The sequence below is a fragment of the Lathyrus oleraceus genome, chromosome 6, assembly GCF_024323335.1.
Source record: "Lathyrus oleraceus cultivar Zhongwan6 chromosome 6, CAAS_Psat_ZW6_1.0, whole genome shotgun sequence".
Taxonomy (NCBI): Eukaryota; Viridiplantae; Streptophyta; class Magnoliopsida; order Fabales; family Fabaceae; genus Lathyrus; species Lathyrus oleraceus.
This window is the reverse complement of record NC_066584.1, coordinates 25228839-25235382: the sequence shown is the minus strand read 5'-3', so window position 1 is coordinate 25235382 and position 6544 is coordinate 25228839. Positions and strand designations below refer to the sequence as shown.

At 29.1% G+C, this 6544-nt stretch overlaps 1 long non-coding RNA gene across 1 annotated transcript; it reads right to left on the bottom strand.

The window, feature by feature from the left end:
• Window positions 1-1320: 1320 nt before the first annotated feature.
• Window positions 1321-4489, bottom strand: LOC127096903 (uncharacterized). The gene is made up of 2 exons (XR_007792859.1): window positions 2240-4489; window positions 1321-1670 (listed from the first exon to the last, which is right to left on the bottom strand). It is a non-coding gene; the product is annotated as an uncharacterized LOC127096903 (long non-coding RNA).
• Between the last annotated feature and the right edge of the window lie 2055 nt (window positions 4490-6544).

Sequence of the window (6544 nt, the reverse complement as noted above, 5' to 3'; positions counted from 1 at the left end):
TAGTTTAGTGTGTTTGTTTTCTTATAAATAATATACCAATATCTCATCATTGTATAATGTAAATCTTAATTAGGGTGAAAGAGGTTATTTGCTACTCTGTAACACTTTTAATCTTATTCCCAAGAGAAAGTAAAGAATAACAATTTATAACAATTTCATTATGTTTTTCTTGTTTCTCTCTTTTTTATTATTGTGGATTTTTTGTCGATTAAAAAATCGATTATACTTTATTATTCCGACATCGTTTTTCACAACAGATACTACCATAATATTTAAATCTAAAATACTCCAATGTTAAATAATTAATATGTAAAAACGCAAACTTTCACTTTGCAGACTAGTCAAATTAACACAAGGATACATCTGCATGTTCATGAAAATACACATCATTATCAGTTTATGATGACCAAGTGCAATAAATTTAATGAGTCAAGATTTTATTTTCCACACACATGAATAAAAGAAAATCCAATTAAGTTAAATAAAGACTAAATATTAGTACAATATATCGTCTAGTATATAGTCCAAAAACAAGCAGTCAACACATAATCAATTAGTTATTTTACTATTCTCAGATAATGAAATTAGATAGAGACAATAATTTATGCATTCAAAATTCTACACGCTAATTCGACCACTTAAACATAGAATGTCAAGCTGCCATTAAAAAAAAAATGATTATCGATTTCTATTTCATGAATTTAAAACACAAAACACACTATTATTGATAGCACTTACTTAGGTTGAATTTATGATAACCAACTTTTTAATGCTGAAATTTGATATTGGTAAAATTAAAGTTTGACATAATATATCTCAATGGTTGTCTTAGTATATAAAACAATTATGCGAATCACACAGAAGTCATGAAGACATTGTTGTAAAAATTCGATAAAAAGAAAATAAAAATAATAATATATAACATAAAAACTCTAAAATGAAAAAATAATTACGGTCGTTATCAAATAAAAATCAAATAATATCATTATAGAAAATTACTAACCACTCAGATCTCCTGTATGCCCACACTTCCTGAAAGTAAATACTTAATCAAATTTAAAGTATTTTTTCTTAATCTATTTTATAATAAAGAACTTGAATCTTTTATATATTCTTAATCTCTCTCTTTGTTTACAAAATTAAACGATTTGAGACTTGAAAAACATTTATATTTTCAACCAATACTATCAATCTCCATCTTGATTGAAAATAATACATAAACTTTTAAAGAGAATTATATACTCAATATAAAAGTATAGTCATTTGAAGTTACACTGCTCTAAGAATTTTCACATCGTGTTCAACGACAATCATAATTCAAAAACTATAATACTCTACCAAAAATAATATATTTCACTTGGAGTTAAACCACTTAAAGAATTTCAAATGTCGAAAATCAAGTTGGTAAATTATGGTGCAACTTCCATGATGACAAAAAATTCTTCACCCATCGACATAATATTATAGTACACCTTGTACCAATGTCAATCAATGTTTATCTACTAACCACTAACCAACACCTTGTGCAATCTTGATTGTATCAACATATTTTTGACTTGAATTTTTAACAGGTAAAAAACAATTCTTCCATCAATTTTCTCTAGCTCAAACTGTAGAATGAAACTTGTGACTGCAGCTCTACAACTTTTTCACTACACCATCCTTCTTTTCTATTGTGAAAGATTAGACAAAGTTGCAATCACAAATCATACTAAAAACTCATATATCTAGATCAAACCAAAAACTCAGATACAAATTATTAAAAATACCACCAAAGAGAAAATAGAAGAACACAATAGTAACACAATGACATAACGGAAAATCTCAAAAATCGGAGAAAATACCACAACCATTGTCAAACGACGACCAAAGAATAACATTACGTGAAAATTTTACGATACATAATCTATCATAAACCACTCGAAACCCCTAGTATACCCACACCCTACCCCCCAAAAACTATCTAATTATATCTCACAATACTCTAACACAAGAATATAAGAGTATAAAAAAAAGTCAAATACCAACTTAAATATTTTTAACTAGTGCATTTTTTAGTCAAGAATGTGAATCCTTTATATAGCATTAGATTCACTATTGATTTACAAAACTAAGTAATGTGAAGCTTAATAACATTTATATTTTTAACAAATACCAACAGGAGGCACGAGGCGTGCCTAGCAAAGCTAAAAGACTAAAAAAATTGAACTAAACAACAACTAAAATAAATAATAGGTACCTCACCCCGAGACAACATCAAGCCACCTCTATCAATGCGAGAGCAACACCTCCGATCGAAATAACCACCTAAAAGAAAGGAAAAGCCCCCAAAGAATAAGTCTCTACCACGGAGAATACATCAGCTAGAGTCCTTGATTAAAGATCAGCATCAATAAGAAAATAATCCTCTCAAAGAAATGGGAAAGGAACTCAAATTCAAGCAAGGTCAAAGACGCCGGAGAGCACTATTGAGTCGGATAGAGGATATGGTTCTACAATCCATTAGACAAAGGTCAAGAATAGTTCATAGACTTCTCAATAACCTATTTCTAGACTAAAACTATGCTTGTGTTTGCCAAGTCCTCACATTAACTAAAATATTAAAAGAGACTAAATCATTTCTAGACTTTAAGATAATCCAAATCACCACGTAATGTCATACCATCACTAAACCCCCTCTAATCTTAGACCATCCTACTAAGCTAAAGAATACCTCAAAAAGAGACAATATATCCTTAGACCATCTTAGACACATAACTATCATATACCACAAAAAGAGATACTAGCTCACAAGTGACAAAACAAGAGAAGCAATCTCAAACATATTCCCAACAAAAATAACAAGACACTCTAGCCTAGTCCAAGAGGACCCACGCTTTCACAAATTTTCTCTCCAAGGGAAATTATCGAGAAAAAGTTGTAAAAAAACAAACAAACGATAGAGTCCAACTAACCTAGATGTGAGCCAAAATCCAATCCACTCTACTCAAAGGTAGAAAGGGACCAAGCTTAACCTCAAGAAGAGAATTGTAGGCCAAATTAACTAAGTAAACTTCAACTTTACCATTCTTCTACCGCGAGAAGATTAATTCTTGCAGAACGTGGAAGAAATTATCGACTAACTCATGCTCTCAAAAATACAAAGAATTGAGATAACATTGTTTAAAGAAAGCTCTTAAAATGACTAAAGACAAACAAACAAACAAACGTGATATATTAACAAGTAAGAAAAAAAATAGATTAATATAAGTGTACAAGGATTAATTTAGGGTTATCCACAAATCATGTCATGATACCCAATAAAAAAATCATAATCTTACTAGTTAAGCCACAATTTAAGGTAATCATAATAACTAGAAAAGCCAACAAGAGGCACATGCCAAGTAAAACATTGGTAGCATGAGGCACCATATCAAACAAAGATATTAGTTAGCACAAATTGTGCGAGGACCATCCTATCATCTCTACATATAATAATGATAATATATAGATAGAGGACAGAAAATTGTACCAAAGAAAAAGAGAAAGGACAAAATATAAAGGAAAAAATGCAAGCTTCTCTTTAAGATCTGCACAGTAATCATGGCTACTTCGACCTAGATAATAACCTTCTTTAGTTAGTGATATTTAGTAGATTTAGTTTGGTTTAGTTTAGGTTAATTTAGAAGTGAATAACAGAAGAAGTAGAGAAATTTCCTTTCCAGCACTGGAAAGTGACAGAAGAGCATGAGAACATAAAAGCAATAATATAGACATTATATACCAAATGCTTCTTTGTGCTCACTCTCTTCTGTCAATTTCTATCTACCATATTAAGATAATTATACCAAAACAAGTACATAATACAACAGAAAACACACTAGATATGGAAACTTAAAACAAGAATAAAGTGAAAAATACCGTAACTGAATCAGATCTGAGGAAAAGAAACATACCTGTTAATGGAATAAAATAAAGCATCATATATGAACACATAATAGCCAAAAGAAGGAGAGAAAAACAGTATATATATGTTCAGAAATGAGTTGTTTTAAAAAAAAAGTATAGTGAAAAGTAAAGAAAATAAGCAAGACAGACACAAATTCCAACCAAATCCTTTTGTTTTTTTGGACACACAGAGAAAAACACACTTTCTCTCTCTTCATCTGTAACTGTGTCTCTTGATGAGTTATGATGTGTTGTTCACTCAGCTCAAGAAAGAGACATGCAATACACGTAATCAGATCTTGTTAGATTGGTGATTATATATGGTTATGAGGTGTATGTAGGCATGAGAATACTGTTTTTGCAGATTCACAGAATCAAAGCAGGTATATAGGGTAAGAGGTTTTGGTTTGGTTTTACTTGACCAAAACCAAATATGGAGATTGGAAATGGAACAGGCTTTTGTGTTGTGTTGTGTGAGAGTGTGTGGCGTGTGAGAGAGGTCAAGAAAGAGACTTCTTAAATGATTTTCTTTTCCAACTTGTGAGGCCACCAATACTATACCATTAATTAACCACAACTCCTATTTATTTTAGGGGCACAAAAAAATGTATAGGTCTTTTAATAGCTGTAAAATTATGCACAATCTTAATCTTAACATGCTTCTGCTTTTACTATAATATTACTAGTATTAACGGGTCTGTTTGTAAAAATATTTATCTTATTTTCTTTTATTTTCACTACTTTTTCTTAAACAACTCATCATAGGCTAGAGAACACACAATCTTGCAATGCTTTTGGGCTGGCCACCGGTCAATTTGGATTTAACTTGGGTCTAATATGTCAAATCGGTCGAGATCATGATATATTTATTAGATTAAATTTCGAATGAATGTTTAATCGGTTTGGTTCGGGTTTGATTTAATCGGTTTATCAGTTAAATCGGATTGGTTTATTCGATTAATTGATCTTTAATTTTCACTACTACAAAAAAAATGCATGTTATATAGGACGCAGAGGGGTTTTACCTCAGTGATACAATCGAGATAACGAAGAGCGTCATGAAAACTTATCATTTTACTTATCGGTTTTTGAATAACTTTGGGGATAGTTGAAATGGTCATTGATTCGATCCTCAACAATAATATTTTATATATTTTTAAAATTAGCGCCACATATCTCTCGGTTTATGATCAAAATCAAGAGGAAAAATATTTTTTTATAATACAAATTACATTATTTACACAATATTAAATTAAATTGTTTATAAATTACATTCTTTACCGAGCATATTAAATTATTTATACAAAATATTAAAGTAAAAATATATAACGAATTTTAAATATGATTCATCGTCATCAATGTAGGTGAAGAACAAATGCTAGATCTTCATTTCAATGAATCTTGGGGAAGATCAAATGTTGGATATTTTATGCATTTGTTTCTAATATAAATAAATGTTAGATAAATAAAATAAATATTCAGTTATATGATTATTTAAGAACACAAACCTTAAACTCAAATATTTGATCTTTAAATCCCAAATATTTTTCTACTCTTACAATTCAGCATAGAGAACAATGTTTTCATGTTTCTGATATAAAACAAATGAGTTTCAATATTTTCATGACAAATGCTTTTATGGTCAATTTTTTATATTCATAATACTTTTATAATGTGGGATGAGCCTTTTGAATGAATGTCTTTTAGATTTCACGTGAATCATTAATGGTAGTGTCTTGAGTATTGATACTCACTAAATGGACAACAAAGATTTGTTTAATTAAGGATTGCGAAGAAACTCAATAAACACGTTTATCTTTTTCCTTTTGTTTTAACCTCGATTTCTAAAAGAATCGAGGTAATAGATGACTTATATTCCAAAAAAAATGATGAATGGAAAAATTGAAATAACATGTATTATTTCCTTTTTTAATTTTTTACCATTAAGCAATTTCTTTGTGTGTTGGAATATGATTAAGAATAAATTTCTCAATATTGTTAACGGAATAAATCAACATATAAATTATAAAAAGTTTTTTTTGATTAACAACATTGGAAAGTTATTTCATTAAACATTGATGTGAACAACAACAAGAACAACAACACCATTACTTGAGATAGATTGCAAAAAACATAAAAGTGATTTGTTAAAGGTTTGTGTAAGAAGAACAATAACACATAACCAAAAAAAATGTCTTGCAATCCATCTGACATAATGATGTTTAAGAGTATGAAGCGACTGAACTTGTGAGTTAGGTTTAGGATAAAACTTAGTGAAAATATTTTTTTATAGTAAAATATGTGTATCATACCCCTTGGTTGTTTGAGAAATCGAGAGAATATAATAGTTAATAATAAAATAAAATCTTAAATAATAAGAAAATCGTCACTTTTAAAGAAAAAAATTAAAGATGTAGTTATTGGGACTTGAAGCATGTATCTTGAATTAGTTTATCTCTCGACTTTTATCTTAAACCGAGGGAATATATGATACTTTATTGAAGAAAAAAAATAACATAGTACGTCACTAAATTTTAGCTTTGTTTTTTTGTTGAGTGTGGTAAAAGTTTTTGTAATGAAATATAATCATAAGAAGTTCAACTATATTCCAAATTTT